This window comes from Hyla sarda, unplaced genomic scaffold, assembly GCF_029499605.1.
Source record: "Hyla sarda isolate aHylSar1 unplaced genomic scaffold, aHylSar1.hap1 scaffold_71, whole genome shotgun sequence".
NCBI classification, from domain to species: Eukaryota; Metazoa; Chordata; class Amphibia; order Anura; family Hylidae; genus Hyla; species Hyla sarda.
In genome coordinates, this window is record NW_026610729.1 from 321,750 (window position 1) to 344,728 (window position 22,979).

The following is a 22,979-nucleotide window of genomic DNA, read 5'->3' on the forward strand; positions in this document are numbered from 1 at the left end:
TCTTCTTTAACTCGAGGGCTTCTGTTAGGGAACAGGAGGCCGTATACCCATTAGATCAGTGTTTCCCAACCAGTGTGCCTCCAGCTGTTACAAACCTACAACTCCCAGCATGCCCGGACAGCCGTTGGCTGTCCGGGCATGCTGGGAGTTGTAGGTTTGCAACAGCTGGAGGCACACTGGTTGGGAAACACTGCACTGGATAGACTGTGTGCTAATCCTGTATAGACTGTGCTAATCCTAATTCCTGTATTGTACTGTGCTAATCCTGTCAACATCACTAGGACCTGGAATAGGATATGTGACAATACTAGCTGAGCGTCTGCCGGTCACCTCGACAGCTGCCCCTCTTGGCTTCTATGCGTTTATAGTGTTAGATTGAATGTTAGAGAGAGGCTGGACAATCCCTTTAACAAAACAAGGTTTTTTTTATATATCGTTTTTTTAGGGCCGATACCGATAATCGGTAGGGTTGATAGCCGATAACTTATACCGATATTCCGGTATAAGTTATCGGCTATATATCCCCCCGCGACACCGCTGCAGATCATTGATTTAAAGCGGGCGCTTTAAATCAATGCACTGCAGCGGCTTTTGCGGTGTCATAGGCCTCCGCCGCCGCTTCTCTCCCCCAGCCTGTCCGGGGGTCCTGAGACCTATCACCACCACCGCTCCCCCCGCCGCATCGCACCGCGACCGCTTATCGGCAAGGTAATTGCCGATACCGATAATGCCCAAAATCGGCCATACCGATAATCGGTCGATCCCTAGTAATTACCGATAATGCCCAAAATCGTGATTATCGGCCGATAATATCGGCCAAACCGATAATTAGTTAATCCCTAATACATTTCTAAAACAGTAGGTTGTCTAGGACGTCATGTATTGGGACAAGGGGAGCCACCTAAAACCTGTTCTGCATATTAAAGTCACTGCTACCAGGAGGAGACTAAATGGAGAGGTGCACATCTCTTGTTTAGGTCGGTTTCACATTAATGTAATAAGGATGCATGCCCTGGTCTGACTTATGAATCTGAACTAACAGCTGTCATCTGATCTGTCATCTGGCTTGGAATTGTCACCTTACTATGGATCTTATTGTACTGGAAACCATCCTTAAATGTTAACTGTGATTCCGAACATTTCTGTGCATCACTCCAAAATGACTCCTTCCCCCCCCCCCCCCCCCCCCCCCAAAAAAAAAAAAAAAAAAGGTCAATCCCTTCCTTGCATTCTACTAACCACTACCTGTTAGGGGAATTCTGTCTCTAGTAGCAGAGAACCAGGACTGAAAACAGGAAGTGGGGTGGAGCATAGCCTGCTTTGTGCAGGAGAGAGAAACTGTGTACCTGCGAGCTGTGTCCTCTCTTATGGAGAATTGCACTTTCTCAAAAGGCAATTAAAGGGTTCCTTATAATCTCAGCAGCAGTTTTAGTACTTAGGGTAACCTTTCCATGTGCTGCTGCTGTGTATACAGTCCTGCCTCCTGTATCTATCATTTACCCCTTTCTTTCGTCTGCACGCTTGTCTTAGGCAGGAGTTTAATTCTTAGTTTAACCCCTTCATTGCTGGGATACCACTGTTTCTTAACTTTTTGCTCATTATACTCATCTGATCATTAGCCAAACACAGTGCCAACCTGACCAGTGTACTTTCACCAACGTAATGTCATGATATAGCGGGGTAATTGCTGTGCTGTCTTATGATTAATGAATGAGAACACTAAAACCATGCAGTTTCTCCAACTTGACATGTGATGGAAATGCTGTGGATTTTATGCAAATCCAGGATAAAGTACTAGGCAAGTTACTGAGAGTTTACACATCTCCTCTACATGTTGCAGACATATTCCACGCAACAGTATGAACGTGCTGTGGAAAAATCCGTCTCGGGCTCCTTCTACTGCACATCCACAGTAAACCCCACAGATGCTGCAGGTTCACAGTGAATTCTACCACTGTCAGTGTTGGAGTAAAATTAACGTGAATCCACAGCATGTGGGGTTCAGAGTGTATTTGTGCAATGTGGAGAACCACAAGGGGAACATTTCCACAATTTATACTGTGGATTTGCCATTAATGTCTAAGGTGTCATATGCATATGACCATCTTTTAAGGTATCCTATATACACACTAGAACACCAATTTTATACATAAGTAATAAACTTTATTGAGAACATCATTTAATAAAAACAGTTAAAAAGGACAGTATAGCCAGACAAAAAGGAGTTGGTAAGGCAGGTAGTATATCATTGGTTAGTATAAATGCAAAAATGCTAAACATGACATAGTTATTCCTAACTACAGAGTAGGGCCACCAGTATAACAAAAATTATAAGTTACACATGACAGTCATGTAAAAATTGCACCAAAAAACAAAGCTAACCTAAATAAGGAGGTCACTGAATAAGTAGCCTCCAGCGAGTGGTCAGGAGAAAGGGGAAAAGCAAGTAATTTCTTTTCTTCTCAATGGCGCTCCTCTCTCTTATTTATTATTACTTTATTATCTTTGGAAGGATATGCTATGATATTCGCTCGTGTATTCTCTGATGTTAATATCTTGATCCTTGGTGTGCACCGCGCATGCGCGGATTACTCCCTCTGTCTCGCGGGATGTCGATGGTGCACGCACCACGTCATCGCGCATGCGCACCAAGATGGTGCCAGATACCGGGACCATGTCACCGAACCAGGTGAATCGTATATGAATTATCTACTTATGAATCCCTATTGGATGGTATGTTGTATATATACCCCCACAAACTAGACTTGGTCATACTCCCTGAGGAAGCCAAACGGCGAAAAGACGTTGGGGTACTGGTGTTGTGTTGGTAGGTACACTGTCTATGTCTCCCAGCCTGTGCTCTGTGAGTGGGGAAGCCTCATGGTAATGCTGATATTCTGTGCTTCAATTGCACACCATTACTTGCTTTTCCCCTTTCTCCTGACCACTCGCTGGAGGCTACTTATTCAGTGACCTCCTTATTTAGGTTAGCTTTGTTTTTTGGTGCAATTTTTACATGACTGTCATGTATAACTTATAATTTTTGTTATACTGGTGGCCCTACTCTGTAGTTAGGAATAACTATGTCATGTTTAGCATTTTTGCATTTATACTAACCAATGATATACTACCTGCCTTACCAACTCCTTTTTGTCTGGCTATACTGTCCTTTTTAACTGTAAATGATGTTCTCAATAAAGTTTATTACTTATGTATAAAATTGGTGTTCTAGTGTGTATATAGGATTTCTTGTCAGTTATCAACACACTCGACTTTAAATATATTGGTATTATTTTGCCCTTTCTTTGGATTTATCATGTTTTAAGGTATACACAAACTTCTTTTAGGGCTCTTTCACACAAGCGTTTTTTTGTGTGCGTATTTTCCACAGCTGATCTGCTTTTTATTTGCTGCTGCTTATTTTCAGTTGCTTATTTTCTGCTGCTTATTTTATTATTGACTTACCAGCAAATAATAAGCATTTGAAAATAAGCTGCCTAAAATCAGCAGCAAGATCCGCACTAAAATACGCAGCAAAATCCACACTAAAATACGCAGCAAAATCCGCTTGTATGAACGGGTAAAAGGTGCTCCTAGATATCTTATCCCCTATCCAAAAGACAGGGGATAAGATGTCTGATCCCGGGGGTCCTGCCACTGGGACCCCCATGATCTCTGCTGCGGCACCCCAGTCATCCGGTGCACAGAGCAAACTTCGCTCTGTGCCGGATGAATAGCAATGTGGCGCCGGAGGCTCGTGATGTCAAGGCCACCCCCCCCCTCGTGACGCCATGCCCCCTCCCTTATGCTTGCATTGAGGGGACATGACATCACGAGCCTCCATTCTAAACAAACGCTGGGTGCTTCAGGGAGATAGCGTGGGGATCCCAGTGGTGGGACCCCCTCGATCAGACATCTTATGCTCCATCCTTTGGATAGTGGATAAGATGTCTAGTGGCGGAGTACCCCTTAAGGACTCAGCCCATTTTGGCCTTAAGGACTCAGACAATTTAATTTTTACGTTTTCATTTTTTCCTCCTCGCCTTCTAAAAATCATAACTCTTTTATATTTTCATCCACAGACTAGTATGAGGGCTTGTTTTTTGCGCGACCAGTTGTCCTTTGTAATGACATTACTCATTATATCATAAAATGTATGGCGCAACCAAAAAACACTATTTTTGTGGGGAAATTAAAACGAAAAACGCAATTTTGCTAATTTTGGAAGGTTTTGTTTTCACGCCGTACAATTTATGGTAAAAATGACATGTGTTCTTTATTCTGAGGGTCAATACGATTAAAATGATACCCATTATTATATACTTTTATATTATTGTTGCGCTTAAAAAAAATCACAAACTTTTTAACCAAATTAGTACGTTTATAATCCCTTTATTTTGATGACCTCTAACTTTTTTATTTTTCCGTATAAGTGGCGGTATGGGGGCTCATTTTTTGCGCCATGATCTGTACTTTTTTTTTATACCACATTTGCATATAAAAGACTTTTAATACATTTTTTATAATTTTTTTTTAATAAAATGTATTAAAGTAGGAATTTTGGACTTTTTTTTATTTTTTTTCGTTCACGCCGTTCACCGTACGGGATCATTAACATTTTATTTTAATAGTTCGAACATTTACGCACGCGGCGATACCAAATATGTCTATAAAAAATGTTTTTTACGCTTTTTGGGGGTAAAATAGGAAAAAACGGATGTTTTACTTTTTTATTGGGGGAGGGGATTTTTCACTTTTTTTTTACTTTTACTTTTACATTTTTTTTACTTTTTTTTTTACACTTGAATAGTCCCCATAGGGGACTATTCATAGCAATACCATGATTGCTAATACTGATCTGTTCTATGTATAGGACATAGAACAGATCAGTATTATCGGTCATCTCCTGCTCTGGTCTGCTCGATCACAGACCAGAGCAGGAGACGCCGGGAGCCGCACGGAGGAAGGAGAGGGGACCTCCGTGCGGCGTTATGAATGATCGGATCCCCGCAGCAGCGCTGCGGGCGATCCGATCATTCATTCAAATCGCGCACTGCCGCAGATGCCGGGATCTGTATTGATCCCGGCACCTGAGGGGTTAATGGCGGGCGCCCGCGAGATCGCGGGCGTCGGCCATTGCCGGCGGGTCCCTGGCTGCGATCAGCAGCCGGGATCAGCCGCGCATGACATGGGCATCGCTCCGATGCCCGCGGTTATGCTTAGGACGTAAATGTACGTCCTGGTGCGTTAAGTACCACCTCACCAGGACGTACATTTACGTCCTGCGTCCTTAAGGGGTTAAAGGGAACCAATCATCAGATTTTACCCTATATAACGCTTGGCAAAGCGTTATATAGGGTAAAATCTTTATTTTCACCATTCCCGGGGGATGCTCCTGCCTCCAGGGATGGTGAAGATATGAAGTTATAAACTAGTCACCGCCGCCGCCGTAAGTAGTCACCTGGGTGGGGAGCTCTTCTCACAAACTCCCGTTCTTCGGCTGGGAGCGACTCCCCCTCCGCTTGATTGATGGGCCGCGTCATTGTTCCGCTCACTGAACAGACGGAGCAGAGCGATGACGCCGCCCATCAATCAAGCGGAGGGGGCGTCGCTCCCGGCAGAAGAACGGGAGTAGGTGAGAAGAGCTTCCCGCCCAGGTGACTACTTACGGCGGCGGTGGTGACTAGTTTATAACTTCATATCTTTGCCAAGCGTTATATAGGGTAAAATCTGATGATTGGTTCCCTTTAAAGTAGTAGTGCATGCAGAAAAATACTTGTGTGCACTTGAATACTCATGCACTGGATGTCGGGCAGTGAGTCACGGAATGAGTTAAATCTCTTGCGATGTCAAAGACCTAGAAAACCTGTGAATTAGGGGAAATCAAAGACACCTACCAGTAAGGCATTTAGTCCGTTTTCAGTCCTACCTGTGGTTAGACTGGTATTCTTGATTTCCTCCAGCACAGACAATCTCGTATTACTTTAGAGGTTGTGAATGTGTTCTTAACTGTTTTATTAAGTCAGACAGATGTTTAGTTAATTATATACAAGACATTTAGCCCAGTTTGGTGCTTGGCGTGTCTGGTGTCATCTTAGGGTTGTCCCAGCGCAGCTGTTTGTCATACTGGGGAGTAATAATTCCTGCGGCCCATGTTATTTTCCAAAAGAATTTCACAGCATATAAATATGTAGTAAATTAAAGTGGCCAGATGTAACTCTTAGGAAGGTTTGCCCACGGGTTTTAGACTTTAGTGTGGCATCATTTTTTCTGAGGAAATATTTGGGTATTGTGTTCTTTTTTGGTGTTGCACTATGGGTCCACCTCTCGGCAGGACCAGCTGAATGCCAGCAATACAAAAAACAGTAAACATTAGATATTTGCTCCCTATTTCATGCCTTGCGCGGTAGGAGGAGTCTTTTTATATTTTTTTTTTGTTATTTTTGTTTTTTTTGTTTCTTGCTGCCTAAACCTAAAAGCAGAACAGCTGCACTGAGGTCTGTAATGGAGCTCTGTGCAAATACAGCTCACTGCTAGGCCAAATTGTAGCACATTAGTCGTGGTTTTAATCAACAACTTATATGCTGTACAGTGCAATACTTGAAAGAAACTCTGTGTGTATTTATGGGAGTGCACAATGTTATATCACAGAGCATTGTCTTCTTTGAAAAACTTTTTTTGTATGCAGCATATATATTCGAGAGTGCCTGATCAGTGTGGCCACGCAATTTCTTTTATGTGGTACCGTATTTTTCGCCCTATAGGACGCACCGGCGTATAAGACGCACCCAATTTATAGCTGCAAAATCTAAAAAAAATAAAGATTCTGAACCCAACAGTGGTCTTCAACCTGCGGACCTCCAGATGTTGCCAAAACTACAACTCCCAGCATGCCCGGACAGCCGTTGGCTGTCCGGGCATGCTGGGAGCTGTAGTTTTGCAACATCTGGAGGTCCGCAGATTGAAGACCACTGGTATAGGAGGTAGTACTCGCGTGTCCCCGCCGCTCCGGACCCGTCACCGCTGCCCTGGATGTCGCTCCATCGCTGTCGCCGCGTCCCTGTGGTGTCCCCGACGCTCCAGACGTCTTCTTCCCTGGGATCTACGCTCTCCGTTGCCGTCATCACGTCGCTACGCACGCCGGGATGACGTCGAAGGAGAGCGCCGGCTAAGGAGGGGAACCCAGAACGGAGCAGACACAGAGAAGGCAGGTAAGGTCCTGTAAGCTGTTTGGGACGCCGCGATTTCACCTAACAGCACAACTGAGCAGCCGGGTTAGTGTCACTTTCCCTTCAGACGCGGCGGTCAGCTTTGATCGCCGCGTCTGAAGGGTTAATACAGGGCATCACCGCGATCGGTGATGTCCTGTATTAGCCGCGGGTCCCGGCCGTTGATGGCCGCAGGGACCGCCCCGATAGGGGTGTATTCGCCGTATAAGACGCACCAACTTTTCCCCCCCAGTTTTGGGGAAGAAAAAGTGCGTCTTATACGGCGAAAAATACGGTAAGTCCCAGAGTTACATAAACAGCGTAGATCTCGATGCTATACCAGTGAATAGGAGGCATGCATATTTTGTACGATAGAAGTCTTACAATCTGTTGCTGAGGCAAATAGGCCGGAGGTGGCCTTTAAGCCATATTTAAGGTTTGTGGGCAAAACACACTGGATTATGTAAATGTAAACATACCCTAAAAGAGAGAATACAGCCAAAATCATCCTCTGTTATCTTGTTGATATGCTTATAGAGGCACAAATTTTTTTTAGAATTAACTGGTGCCAGAACAGTATACAGATTAGTAAATTACTTCTATTTAAAAATCTTAACCCTTCCAGTACTTATCAGCTGCTGTATGCTCCAATGGAAGTTTTGTAGTTCTTTCCAGTCTGACCACGGTGCTCTCTGCTGACACCTCTGTCAGAGTCACGAACTGTCCAGAGCAGGAAAGGTTTGCTATGAGGATTTGCTCCTGCACTGGACAAGTTCTGACAGAGAAAGCACTGTGGTCAGACTGGTAAGAACTACACAATTTCCCCTGGAGCATACAGCAGCTGATCAGTGCTGGAAGCAATTCATATATATTTTTTTTATTTGAAGTAATTTACAAATCTGTATAACTTTCTAGCACCAATTGATTTAAAAAATAATTTCCACCCGAGTACTCCTTTAATCCCTTAAGGACCAAGCCCATTTCGACCTTAAATGGGTATTCCAGGATTTTTTTTTATTTGACTATGCTTCAGGGGCTGTAAAGTTAGTGTAGTACATAATATAGTGTCTTTACCTGTGTGTGACGGATTTCTCACAATTCTTCAGTGATTTTCACCCCAATATTTATTTTTATCAGCATACAAAATGACTGTTGTCTCAGATTTTTCCCAGGTTGCAATGCGGCCAAGACCTGACTCACTAGTCAGCTGATGACAGGGAGCCTGTCTGCTTCAATGGGTGGAGGGATCGCTTGGTGGGAGAGGGATCAAGCTGCAACTAATGCAACAGCTGTTGGCACCCTGATTGAAAACCACAGGTCTTTTGATGGATGCAGCTCATTTATGTTTCAATGGGTGGGGTGGCTGATGTGTGGGAGGGAGGTAAATAGTAAATAGAACTATGGGATTTGTAGTCAAAAAAAGAAAAGTTAAACAGGAAATAAAAGTTCACAAAAAGCTAACCACAGTATTATGGTAATCTCATGACATGGCCATTTAGCCCCAAGACAAGCGCAGATCCTTCCTAAGCATGTCCATTACTGCCTTACAGGTACGTACTAAAATCACCTTACGGTGGATAACCCCTTTAAGGACCAGGCCAATTTTATTTTTGCATTTTTGTTTTTTCTAAAAATCGTAACTCTTTTTTGTATTTTCATTCACAGACCAGTATGAGGGCTTGTTTTTTGCGCGACCAGTTGTCCTGCGTAATGACATCACTAATTTTTACCATAAAATGCATGGTGCAACCAAAAAAATACTATTTGTGTGGGGAAATTTAAATTACGGAAGGTTTAGTTTTCACGCAATTTACGCCAATTTACTGTAAAACTGATATGTGTTCTTTATTCTGTGGGTCAATACAATTAAAATGATACCATGATTACATACTTTTCTATTATTGCTGCGGTAAAAAAAATTGCGAACTTTTTAACTAAATTGGTATGTTTAAAATCCCTCTATTTTGACGACCTATAACTTCTTCATTTTTCCGTATAAGCGGCGGTATGAGGGCTCATTTTTTTATATATGTGACAAAAAAGCAGCAATTTAGCCCTTTTTTTTTACATTCACGCCCTTCGCCGTACGGGATCAATAACTTTTTATATTTTAATAGTTTGGACATTTACGCACATGGCTATACCAAATATGTGTATTCATTTTATCATTTTTTTTTTTACACTTTATTGGGTTTAAATGAAATGAAAAAAAAAAAGGAATTTTATTGGGGGAAGGGATTTCTGAAAAAATTTTTTTTTATTTTACAATTTAAAGGGGTATTCCGGTGGAAAACTTTTTTTATTTTAAGTCAACTGGAGCCAGAAAGTTAAACAGATTTGTAAATTACTGATATTAAAAATCTTAATCCTTCCAGTACATATTAACTGATGAATACTACAGAAGAAATTCTTTTTTTTTTTTTTTTTTTTGGAACACTGAGCTCTCTGCTGACATCACGAGCACTGTGCTCTCTGCTGACATCTCTGTCCATCTTACTGTCCAGAATAGGAGAAAATCTCCATAGCAAACATATGCTGCTCTGGACAGTTCCTAAAATGGAAAGAGGTGTCAGCAGAGAGCACTGTGTTCCAAAAAAGAAAATAATTTCCTCTGTAGTATTCAGCAGCTAATAAGTACTGGAAGGATTAAGATTTTTTAATAGAAGTAATTTACAAATCTGTTTTTGGCACCAGTTTTTGGCAACTTTCTGGCACCAGTTGATTTAAAAAATAAAAAAATAAAAAAAAAAGAGCAGAAGACCCATGGAAGGCGGCAGAGGCAGGTGAGGTGACCTCCGTGCACCGTTCTGGATGATCGGATCACTGCAACAGCTCTGCGGGCGATCCGATCATTCATATTTCCGACCACACTGCTGCAGATGCCGTGATCTGTATTGATCACAGCATCTGAGGGGTTAATGGTAGACATCCGCACGATCACCTATGTCGGCCATTACCGGCGGGACCCTGGCTGCGATCAGCAGCTGGGAGCAGCCGCGCATGATCCGAGCATTGCTCCAATGCTCGCGGTCGTGTACAGGACGTAAATATACGTCCTGGTGCGCTTAGTACCACAGCACCAGGATGTAAATTTACGTCCTTGGTCGTTAAGGGGTTAAAGAGGACCTGTGATCTCTGTACAAATAAAACATCTGCACTATCATCCATGTAGAGAATTTCTACTTTGTGTTGTTTTGGTGTGATGTTAGTTTCTGAGGGTTTTTCCCTCAGTTTGTGTCTATAGTATTAACCCCGGAGCCTCCGGGAGATTGTGTTTTGTGCCCCCTTAACAGTCTATGGAGGTGCATTCTGCTCACTGTCAAGGAGACAGCCACCACTGCTCACTTCCCTTTAAGAGTACGGTCACACATTGCGTATACACAACATGTTAAATCTGCTCTGCTGCTAGAAATACGCTGCATATTCTCCTATGAGCAGACACGCAGGGATTCCCTAAAAACTGAGTGGTGGTGACTGCCATGTCTATGGAGCAGTGACTCTGCATGACGATGATGGCGTAGGTTTTTATTTTGCAGATACCACATGTCCTGTTGTCCAATTTCGGCAGTCCTTTCTCCAAAGCTAGCAACTGGGGGCAATTTGCGGACCACCCCCAGGTAAAAAAAAACTGGACACCTTGGCTATCAACTGTTATGGCCTGTGGGTGGTGTGGTGCCTTTAGTATTGCCTGCTACATATTTAGATGAGTCCACCAAAGTGCAGTTCTTAAAGGGGTTATCCAGGAAAAAAAACTTTTTAATATATATATATACATATATATATACATATATATATATATATATATATATATATATATCTCAACTGGCTCCAGAAAGTTAAACAGATTTGTAAATTACTTCTATTAAAAAATCTTAATCCTTTCAGTACTTATGAGCTTCTGAAGATAAGGTTGTTTTTTTTCTAAGTGCTCTCTGATGAGTTTAGAAGAGGTTTGCTATGGGGATTTGCTTCTAAACTGGGCGGTTCCCGAGACACGTGTCATCAGAGAGCACTTAGACAGAAAAGAACAACCTTAACTTCATAAGCTCATAAGTACTGAAAGGATTAAGATTTTTTAATAGAAGTAATTTAAAAATCTGTTTAACTTTCTGGTGCCAGTATATATATATATATATATATATATATATATATATATATATAAAAGTTTTTTCCTGGATAACCCCTTTAATCATTTATATCAGTGTTTTCCAAGCAGTGTGGCTCCAGCTGTTGGAAAACTACAACTTCCAGCATGCCCGGACAGCCTTCGGCTGTCCGGGCATGCTGGAAGTTGTAGTTTTGCAAAAGCTGGGGGCACACTGCACTACTTTTTATAACCAGGGGTTATCTATTTGGAACATTTCTTAAAGGTGTATTCCAGGAAATTTTTTTTTTTTTTTTTTTTTTTTTTTTTATATATTTCAACTGGCTCCAGAAAGCTAAACAGCTTTGTAAATTACTTCTATTAAAAATCTTAATCCTTCCAGTAGTTATCAGCTGCTGAAGTTGAGTTGCTCTTTTCTTTCTGACAACAGTGCTCTTTGCTGACACCTCTGCTTGTCTCAGGAACTGTCCAAAGCATTAGAGGTTTGCTATGGGGATTTGCTCCCACTCTGAACAGTTCCTGAGACAGACAGAGGTGTCAGCAGAGAGCACTGTTGTCAGACAGAAAAGAGCAACTCAACTTCAGAAGCTGATAACTACTGGAAGGATTAATATTTTTTTAATACATGTAATTTACAAATATGTCTAACTTTCTGGAGCCAGTTTTTTCCTGGAATACTCCTTTTAGCTTGGCTTTGAATCTTAGTAATACAAATCCTCCTCTCCCCTCCCTAGTTATTGCATTCACTGGTGGTCTGTAAGTAAAGAATCAATGTCTGGGCCCCCGTGCTGTCACTTATCCAGATGCTGAGTATGAGAAGTCATGTGCTTTCCTAATTTAATAACTGTTGCAAGTTATAACCCGTGTTTCTGAAGTGTTTTCATACTTGGAACAATAATGGACCTTTTGAAACCCTTTTTTTTAATTTTTTTTATAATTTTTTATTTTTTATTTCTCAAAACCATTTGAGACATGATACGGAGTGTCGTGATCATGAGTTACATTCCTCGGCTTGTTAAGAAGTCAGAAGCAATTTCTACATAAGATCAATAGATTTCTGAAGTAAGGGATGTTTTCTGCTTTCATGTTCATAATTTGTTGATAATCTTTATCGCCTGAATAGAGGATCCGGGTATACTAGGGTTTTAGGTCTGGTCACAAAACCGGATACGGGTCAAAAATGAGCCGACCGGAGTAACCGTTTGACTCCAGTCGGCTCATTAAAGTAAATGGATTTCACCACCGGTCCGGCTGGGATACGGGAGCGCCCGGTTTTCCCCTCCCCAGCCGGATCCGGTAACCGGAGGCTGAAAACAAGGTGTGAATGAAGCCTAAAACAGCAAGGAAAGATGTCTGCCCCCATAAGAATGTACTGAAAGGTTAAAAAAATACAAAGAATAGAAACAGTTTGAAGAAAAAAGAAAATGTTTAACACATTACCTTTAAACAGATCCTAAACTTTTTGGTAAAAACAGAAATGCGTTTTTATTTCTGTGAATTTAATTATTTTTCTACAAAAAACTATTTCCATCCAAGTCAATGTGATTGAAACACAAATATCTGCGAACTCAACTGAATACAGACAATTTTTGTTCACTATAGGGAAGATCTGTGATGTTGTCAGGAGGTTGTTAAAGGAAATCTGTCACCAGTGTCACCTGGACTAACCTGTCGGTACCGACAGGTAGTGCAGGTGACACTGATGACAATGGTACTTACCTTGTCCGGTCCGTGGAAGGGATCTCCTGTAATCTTCTCCGGTATCTTCGCTCCGGGCATCGGCTTGGGGCTCGGGCAGAGCTTAATGATGTAACCGCTGCTGTTTCCAGGACCCGGGACCCTGCAGAGAGCAGCAGCGGTGACGTCATTAAGCTCCGCCCCAGGCCCCAAACCGCTGCTGCTTTCTGCAGGGTCCCGAGCAGCAGCGGTTATGTCATTAAGCTCCGCCCGTGCCCCAAGCCGGTGCTCGGAGCGAAGATACCGGAGAAGATTACAGGAGATCCCCGCCACGGACCGGGACAAGGTGAGTACAGTTGTCATCAGTGTCACCTGCACTGGCTGTCGGTACCAACATGTTAGTGCAGGTGACACTGGTGACAGATTTCCTTTAATGCTTGTATTTTCACATATCCACAGTCAAACATATCCACAGTGCTACTAGATTTATCCATTGGAGTTATCCTTTTTACCTCTCTTGGGTTTATATATGTTCTAGAGATGAGCGAACTTACAGTAAATTCAATTCGTCACGAACTTCTCGGCTCGGCAGTTGATGACTTATCCTGCATAAATTAGTTCAGCTTTCAGGTGCTCCGGTGGGCTGGAAAAGGTGGATACAGTCCTAGGAAAGAGTCCCCTAGAACTGTATCCACCTTTTCCAGCCCACGGGAGCACCTGAAAGCTGAACTAATTTATGCAGGATAAGTCATCAACTGCCGAGCCGAGAAGTTTGTGACGAATCGAATTTACTTTAAGTTCGCTCATCTCTAATATGTTCTATTGAAGTATTGAATAGTGTAGTAGACTTTGTTTCTTCATACACGGTACACAATAGAAATGTATATGCCAAGTAGTATACTTTTTTGTGATAGTTGTAGTGTATCCCACACAATGACTATGTTTGTATGTAGGAGGTACATAGTAGGTATACATCAGGTGATTCTCGCAATAAATACCTTTGATGTAGGCTCAAAAAAAGATGTGAACAGACTTATGTGCTAGCATTTGTATACAGACTTGCATCCCTCTTTAAGGTGTCCTCTCTCATACTGCAACTTGTGTGTAAGTTTTAGTTAGAAAACTGAATTGTGTTCATACATATAAAAATAAAACACCAAATATAAGGAATGGAGGAAAAGCGCCTCCTTTAGTAATAAAGGACAGGGATCTCCTTTCTCAGATATCGCTGGGTACATATACAATTACAAGACCACTGTCTAGATAAGCCACACCCTGCAAAACATACTGTACATGAACGATTCTTTACCCGTGGCACAGAAAGTCTGTTTTATAGAAAGGAAGTTGAGGCTACTGAGTAACCTGATAAACTTTGTCCCAGATAGTTCATGAATCGTAAAGACCATGTCAGATTATCTCTACTATTCTTCTTGTGTAATTGCTAGAGTAGTGTGTTATGTATAACAGAATAGAATAATAAAGCAGGGAGGTCTGGACAGGTTTCTGTAGCCCGGAGCTGTATTCTCACTGTATTACATACTACATTTTACACTGTGGCTTAAAAGAAGCATTATAATTATTTCAAAGGTTTTAGTTTTAAAACTGTACTTGTGAAGGGCTAAAATAGTGGTGCATTCCTTAAAGGGGTATTCCAGGAAAAAGCTTTTTTTCTTATATCAACTGGCTCCAGAAAGTTAAACAGATTTGTAAATTACTTCTATTAAAAAATCTTAATCCTTTCAATAATTATCAGCTGCTGAAGTTGAGTCGTTGTTTTCTGTCTGCAAACAGTGCTCTCTGCTGACATCTCTGCTTGTCTCGGGAACTGCACAGAGTAGAAGAGCTTTGCTATGGTGATTTGCTTCTAAACTGGGTGGTTCCCCAGACACGTGTCATCAGAGAGCACTTAGATAGAAAAGAACAACTCAACTTCAGCAGCTCATAAGTACTGAAAGGATTAAGATTTTTTAATAGAAGTAATTTACAAATCTGTTTAACTTTCTGGAGCCAGTTGATATATAAATAAAAGGTTTTTTTCCTGGATAACCCCTTTAAACATTCATGTAGGTTATGTTCACTCACGCATTTAAATGAGGATTTCGGGGCAGAAATCTTTCGAGGCGCTTGGGTTTTAGGTAAAGAATTGCAGTTTTTGTATGCTGTGAAAAACACATACACCTCCTATGGAAAGCTTTAGCCTTTTCTCACTGTATAGGACTATATCCTCTTATTGTAAAGAAAAAAGGGCAGTCTATTAAGCCATGTTGCAAATACACCTAGATACGCTGATGTATATCAGCTGGTTTAGACCCAAAGGGCCCAATCTTGGCCTCAGTTGAGTGAATGGAGCCTTATGGATATGATGCGCTTACATGTCAACAGCTCTTCCCGGTATATATACCATGCCCTAGGGAAGAATACAAAAGCTGAATAAAAACAGTAATTCATACATTATTGGTGAAGAAATGCCTAACTTTGGCTGATTTTACACCTGCTTCAATTAAAGGGGTACTCCCACCCTAGACATCTAGCGCTGGAGGGTCTCTGTTGCGACCACTGGAACGGAAGTCCGTGATGTCAGGACTCCGCTCCGTGGGGCGTGACGTCACACGGGGGCAGAGTCCTGACATCATGGACTTCCGTTCCAGTGGTCGCGACCGAGACCCTCCAGCGCTTCCGGACAAGAAACAGGTGGGTGCCGCATGCAACATTGCGTCGGTCCCCAGCAGCGGGACCCCCACGGTCAGACATCTTATCCCCTATCCTTTGGATAGGGGATAAGATGTCTAGGGTGGGAGTACCCCTTTTAAGTTTTTCTGGAATGCCACAAATGCTGCATAGTGGACACCAACAGCCTGCTGGAACCTACTGACTTATAATAGGGTCCGTAAAGATTTCAGCTAAAACAGAATAAAGAACAGAGATAATATTTATCGGTGCTTATTTATGCTTCTTTACATTTTCTTTTACTTTTAAACAATCACATGTGCAGCGCGGGATTCAGTTTTCCATGCCTCATCTCACTTTTCCTTCCTCTCGTTTCAGTATCGGCTCCTCTCTCTTTAAAACTTTTCTTAACGTTTCTGTAGTAAAGAAATGCTTCAATTTAGAGGAAAGACTGGAGACATTAAACATGTTTGACAGTGTTATACCCAGTTGTGTTAAGATATGCTGAACATGTAAAACAGTGAAATAAATAGTAGGTTATAATGTTTACACATCGCATTAATTTATGTATGGTGTAAATTCGATGGTGAAACTAGTTCTGTCTTTAAAAGTGTTTGAAATGAGAGAAAATGTGAACTTTCTTCTTTGCATTAGTTATAGACGTTTCATTTCTACATTGACTATTCTGTCCTCAAGAAGGCATGATATCATTCTGCATATTCCCAGTGAAGTGACTGGTATAAGAAGGGGCACTGTCCTGTAATGATATAACCAGCGCCTTTTCGGAGAGCATTCATGGCATTCGCACAATAAAGCCATTTTAGTTGGTGCTAAAATGAATTTCCTGTTCTCGCCAGCAAACATTCATGACGTACTAAAAATGAGTTGTCATTGTATCATGCTGCAAGGACTTCCATGAAATCAGTTTCACACCGAAAGTGTTCTTTTTATGAGGTCTCCTGGAATTCTGCCATAATGTTGTCTGATTGATGGGTTAACCGTCTGCATTAGCAGAAGAGACAGAGTCACATTTCAAGAACACAGACGTCATATCCCCTTCCCCACCGGAGCTGTCCAGCTCGGGTTACTACCCAAGCTAAGACTCAAAAGAAAACATATCAGCAAGCATATGCTCTTCCATGGGTTGCCCAGACCTAGCAGAGGGCATCTTTTACTAGATATAAATTGTGTGATTTAGTGGAAGAAAGATTTTTTTTTTTTTTTTTTTTTTAACTTTCAAATTTTTAACCTTTTTTAGGTGCTATTCAGAATTGGGAAAACCAAATACAATCTGGTGTGTGCCTAGAGGATTGTGCTCCTTGACTTTGAAGAGGTTCAGCCTGGCCTACAACATCATCTGAAGAACCTTCAATTAAAAGCATCAAGAGGAAGGCAATGTGGCCATTGGGATAAACACATGTGCCGACCTTACCGTGCTGCTCAAGGGATAAGTGGGTAAGTGGTGTTTTCCTTTACTACATCACAAAATAATGTGCAGAACACGGTGCATGTTTGTGTGAGCTTCTACCTCTTTACACTTGTTGGCGGCAAGAACTGATAAGTAATTATGGTATGGACCTTCTTAAGGATAAACATATCCATTAGGAAAGTCAAATAGACCACTTTCTGTTGTTTACACTGACATGTCAATGTTTATATTCTTTATTTTTCTTATATTGCTATTATTTGTCATGATTATCAACAATACTTGTGAAGGATGCATCAGGATAGTGCATGGTGTGTCAGCCACTCTCAGAGAAGTGTGTAAGGACATTACTTTTTCCCTAACTTAGGGGAGAAATCGGGAATTGCCCAGGAGCAGCTGGTTCCAACCAGGGTCTTGATCATTTGTACCCTTCACTTCATGCATGTCTGAGCACCATTGCCCTGATATTTGATTAAAGGGGTACTGCAGTGTAGGAATATGTATCCTCTATCCAATGGATAGGGGATAAGTGTCTGATCACCAGGTCTTACCGCTAAGACACCCTGTGATCTCCTTCCAGTCACCCAGCTCTCCTTGTGTACAGAGCGATTTCCGGTATACAGGAATGCTGTAACGCCGGCTCTCCCATAGGAATGCATGGAGGGGGCCTGTCAGCCACTGCTTCGTGCGAGGGTCGACAGCCTCCTTGCATGGACCAGAGATTGCTCTGTGCACAGGAGAGCTGGGCACAGGGCAGGAGATAGCTGGGGTCCCATCGGTCATACTCCGCATGATCAGACAATTACCCCTCTCCTTTAAATAGGTGATAAGTTCTCCTACACTGTAGTACTCCTTCAAGGCCTCACGTAATTTGCTGTATTGCTACTCAATACAACCTTGAAGTTGTAAAGAGCTGGTACACAGCACCCATAGAAGTGAATTGAGTCTTACTTTGCTCTTCCAAAGTCATACAAAGTACAGTGTTTTTTTCTTTTCTTTCTAGTAAACAGTACATATGACATGCTTCATCTGATGCTGTCTTACAGGGGTATTCCATCCTCTTTCCAGCCTAAGATACTACAGCTGCTTATAGAGAACAGTTGAGAAATGTGTAGATCAGTGTTTCCCAAACAAGGTGCCTCCAGCTGTTGCAAAACTACAACTTCCAACATGCCCGGGATGGCCAAAGGCCATGTTCACACAGCAGAATTTCCATGTAGAATTCCACAGAAGAATTTGTTAGAAATTCTGCCGAAATTAACTGTCCATTGACTTTATGGGATTCCACTGTCCCATTCACACAGCATAATTTCCACAATATTTAAAAAACAGTCTTTAATTTTGCAGAATTTCTTGGTGGAATCCCATTGAAGTAAATGGGGCTTGAATTTCACCAGAATGTCTATTGCGGTGGAATTCTGTCTATAGAGAACACAGAATGACACCACAATGTCAGCGGAATTCCGCAATTATGAATTTGTGCTGAATTGTGGAGTTTCACTGTGTGAACATAGCCTAATTCTGATGCAGAGTCTATGTTAAAAACAGTGTGACCATGGCCCTAAATCATACTACTCAAAATTGAAGCTGATTTAGTTGCATTACATAACATTTCTCAGTGTAAGCATATTTTATGCTCTTTTATATGAAGTTTATTCACATCATTTTGGAGGTTCGGTGTATTATAATGTGCACCAGTAGGGTTTTATTACACTTTATTAGCTCTGGTACCTCAGATGACCATACATAATGAGTTTGGGTTTTATCCTCTAACTTTATGTAGCAAAGTATAAGTAAAGTTTCAGTAAATGTCGGGCTGTGACTAACTATTATTTTCATAATTGATTACCGTATTTATCGGCGTATAACACGCACTGGCGTATAACACGCACCCCCATTTTAACAGGGAAATTTAAATTAAAAAAAATAAAATGTAAAATAAATGGCTTGGACTAAATGCCACATCATCCCCCCAACTTCGTTTTCTTCTGCACCTCAGTTTGGTCCTGTCCCCTCCAGTGCCACATCATTCCTTCCCTTTTATCAGTCCCTGTGCCACATTTACCCCTCTCATCGCCACCCCCCATGTCTCATCATCCCCCCCCCCTTGTCTCATCATTTCCCCCTGTCATAGACCACCTCTAGCCATACAGACATTAAGCATTTAGTGCCTCCCCCACGATCACTTCCCCCCGTCTCATCATCCCCCACACCGTCTCATCATGTCCCCCCATCATTCCCCCCTCATCCCCCCGCCCTGTCTCATCATCCCCCCCCAACCTGTCTCATCATGCCCCCCATCATTAACCCTCCCCCCCCATCATTTCTCCCTGTCTCATCATCCCCCCATCATGTTCCTCCTCCAGTGGTCTTCAACCTGCGGACCTCCAGCTGTTGCAAAACTACAACTCCCAGCATGCCCGGACAGCCGTTGGCTGTCCGGGCATGCTGGGAGTTGTAGTTTTGCAACAGCTGGAGGTCCGCAGGTTGATGACCACTGTATGCTATTCTTCCCCTCCCTCATCATTCCCCCTTTTCCCTGCTTTTCAAAGTTTTTTTATTTTCCTTACCTGGCTGCGCTTCGGCTGTCTTGCGGAGTCAGTGAAGCAGATGAGTGACGTCCTCTCCCGGCTTCTCTGTGCGGCATCAGGGATGTCACTTTTTGGTGGTGACTACAGGAAATGAAAAGTGACGTCACTGATGCCGCTCAGAGAAGCCGGCAGAGGACGTCGCTCATCTGCTTCACTCACCGCAGCCCGCAAGACCCCCCCGCCTGACCTGACCTGCTGAAGCGCAGCCAGGTAAGGAAAAAAAAAAAAAAAAACTATGAAAAGCAGGGAAAGGGAGAATGATGAGGAAGGGGGGGGGGGGGGGGGGTAGGGAAAATGAAAAGTAAAATTGTCACTTGTTTTCTCCCGCACTATCCACAGGTACTGGTGGATAGTGCGGGAGACGCTGATTAACCTCCTGAGCGGTATTCCCGAGCATGACTCGGGGTTAATTTTCCCAGCCAGAATCGGTAACCCCGAGTCACGCTCGGGGTAGAATTGCAGAGTTCCCGGCCGGGCTGCACGATATATCGCAAAAGCAATGCGATATAGCGATACGGCCCCCGGGAAAACATGCGATTATCTGCTCTGGTCGGCTCCCGTTGCGGGGGCCGGCCAGAGCAGGTAAAGAAAAATACTAAAAGTCAGTGTTTCCCTACCAGGGGGCCTCCAGCTGTTCCAAAACTACAACTCTCAGCATGCCCGAACAGCCAAAGGCTGTCCGGGCATGCTGGGAGTAGTAGTTTCACAACAGCTGGAGGCCCCCTGGTAGAAAAACACTGAGCTAAGTGTAAAAGGAAAAAGTAGTAAAATAAAAAAACCTTTTGCTCACCTAGTCCCGGTCCCTGCAGATGTCGTTCCCCTCCGTGCGGTCCGGGGTGTCCTCTATTCACTATTCATCTTCTAGGACCTTTCACTTTTCAGCCAATCACAGGCCACAGTGGTGTAAAGCCTGTGATTGGCTGAAGGGGAAAGGGCTTGTTCTGCAGCAAATACACTAGGTTTGAAATCTGCCCGGCAAACCCAGTGTATTTGCTGCAGGACAAGGTGACAAGGGGGGATGAATGTGACAAAGGGGGGGAATGTGACAGAGGGGGAATGTGACTGGGGGGGGAATGTGACAAGTGGGGGAATGTGACAAGTGGGGGAATGTGACAAGTGGGGGAATGTGACAAGGGGGGGAAGGTGACAAGGGGGGGAAGGTGACAGGGGGGGAAGGTGACAGGGGGGGAAGGTGACAGGGGGGAAGGTGACAGGGGGGAAATGTGACAGGGGGGGAATGTGACAGGGGGGGAATGTGACAGGGGGGGAATGTGACTGGGGGGGGAAATGTGACTGGGGGGGAAATGTGACAGGGGGGGATGTGACAGGGGGGGATGTGACAGGGGGGAGGGGAATGTGACAGGGGGGGAGGGGAATGTGACAGGGGGAGGGGAATGTAACATGAAGGGGGAGAATGTGACAATGGGGGAAGAATGTGACAAGGAGGGGGAGAATGTGACGGGGGATGTGACAAGGGAGAGGGGAATGTGACGGGGGAGATGTGAAATGGGCGGAGGGAGATGTGAAATTCAGTTAAAAAAAATTGTACCACTTTTGGTACAAATTTCCAGACAGAATCATACCGCCAGGGAGGTTAAATGGTAGGGCAGATCCGGACAAGGTAGGGCTCGTTTTAATCAGCGTCTCCCGCACTATCCACCAGTACCTGTAGATAGTGCTGGAGAAAACAAGTGACAGTTTTCCAGAGCGGGGAGGAGACGCCGCTGGTCACTGATTTAAAGTGGCCGCGGCCTTGCTGCTAATACTTAACAAGCAGTCGCTTTAAATCAGTGACCAGAAGATTTATCGCCGTATAACATGCAGGCAGGCTTTTTGCCTTAAATTTAAGTTTTAAAAGTGCGTGTTATACGCCGATAAATACGGTAGTTATTATTTTGATTAATTGAATAATCGGATAAAAATAACCATAGTGGAAAAGAAGATAAATTGTGAGTTAGTTTAGGGAGGGAGTTAATGAGGGGAGGGGATCAGACTGAAGGTTTTCTGTGTGATTTTAGGTAAGGGATGCATTGTGTGTTGAGATAGTTTGTGGGGTCGGCTAGATGCTGTGCTTGGCGGAGGCAGAGAGGTAAGGGCTATACCCCCCTCCCTGTTTCTTACATGTGGCCAGATTGGAGGGGGAGCACATTTCCTGGCTGTCCATCATACGTGCCCCTAGAAGCCTATTTAGTGAAGAGGGGGCCAACACACATAATCTTCAACTTTCTGCATCTTCTCTCTGCAACTATTGCGAATATGGCCTTTAGCTCAGAGCCTTACAACCTGGGACTCACAATAGCTGCAGAAGCAAAAGATGGTATGTGCTGGGCCCCTTTACTAAACAGGCTGCCGAGGACCACAGTTACATATATACATAGTGATAATCGCTAAGTATATGGCAACTTTAGAAATTGGCTGACCAACTAATCGCCCAACCAATTAATCTATTGACAACTATTTGGACTCAGGACCGGAAGGGGGAAAGAAGCGGGCAGTGGCAGTCTCTGGCAAGAGGATAGGCAGGGGGGGGGGGGTGCAGCGGCAGTGGTGGTTGGACTCAGGACAGGCAGGGGGAGAGAAGCAGGCGGCGGTCTCTGGCCCCGCAAAAGCCGCTGCAGTTCATTGATTTGAAGCGCCCGCTTTAAATCATTGATCTGCAGCGGCTTCTGCGCGGGGGGGGGGGGGGGCGGAAGAAATAGCCGATAACTTATACCAGAATATTTTATACCATACTTATACCAGAATAACTTATACCAGAATATCACAAATTATCGGTATTGGCCCTAACAAATCAATATCGGTCGATTCCTAGCCCAGATTATGGTACTTTCAGTCACTATTAGTTGATGCAATCTGTTAAAATGTGTATATTGCACATCAGAAGAAGACTACTCTGAATGAGATTCTCTTTTACCTGTGTCATACCTAGTTCTATGAAGTGAGAACTTAAGTAGTATTTTTATTATGCAGATACAAGCTGTTCCAATAAATGTTATTACTGACAGCAAAACACACCTTGCAGTTCTGATGATCGTTGTTGGAAATACTGCAACACATTCTCGTGCACATTACAATAATAAGGGTAAGGACTTTTACAGACAAGAGGTAACCAGCTTTCTCTGGATTAAAATTTTATTTCATTCTTGTACCTGTTGTATCTGGTTTGATTGTTTTAATTTTGTTTGGTATCTGTTGTAATTCTATTTGAGGCCAAAGTTGGGAACAGCAACTGAAAAATATTTTAAAATGGTCACTTTTCTACACATCCCCTATTACAGGACAGCTAATGATTTTTTGACAGGGCA

At 43.0% G+C, this 22,979-nt stretch overlaps 1 protein-coding gene across 4 annotated transcripts in view; it reads left to right on the forward strand.

The window, feature by feature from the left end:
• Nucleotides 1-22,979, forward strand: part of LOC130344234 (serine/threonine-protein kinase Nek6-like) — a 211,918-nt gene that overhangs the window by 43,988 nt on the left and 144,951 nt on the right. For 2 of the 4 annotated variants that reach the window (XM_056554403.1, XM_056554404.1), the window contains exon 2: nucleotides 16,916-17,112. The exons of 1 other annotated variant lie outside the window; for it this stretch is intronic. The gene's annotated coding sequence lies outside the window, so the exon portion shown is untranslated. Of the gene's footprint in view, nucleotides 1-16,915; nucleotides 17,113-22,644; nucleotides 22,757-22,979 lie in introns of all 4 variants that reach the window. One more of the 4 variants, XM_056554405.1, reaches the window with a different exon arrangement.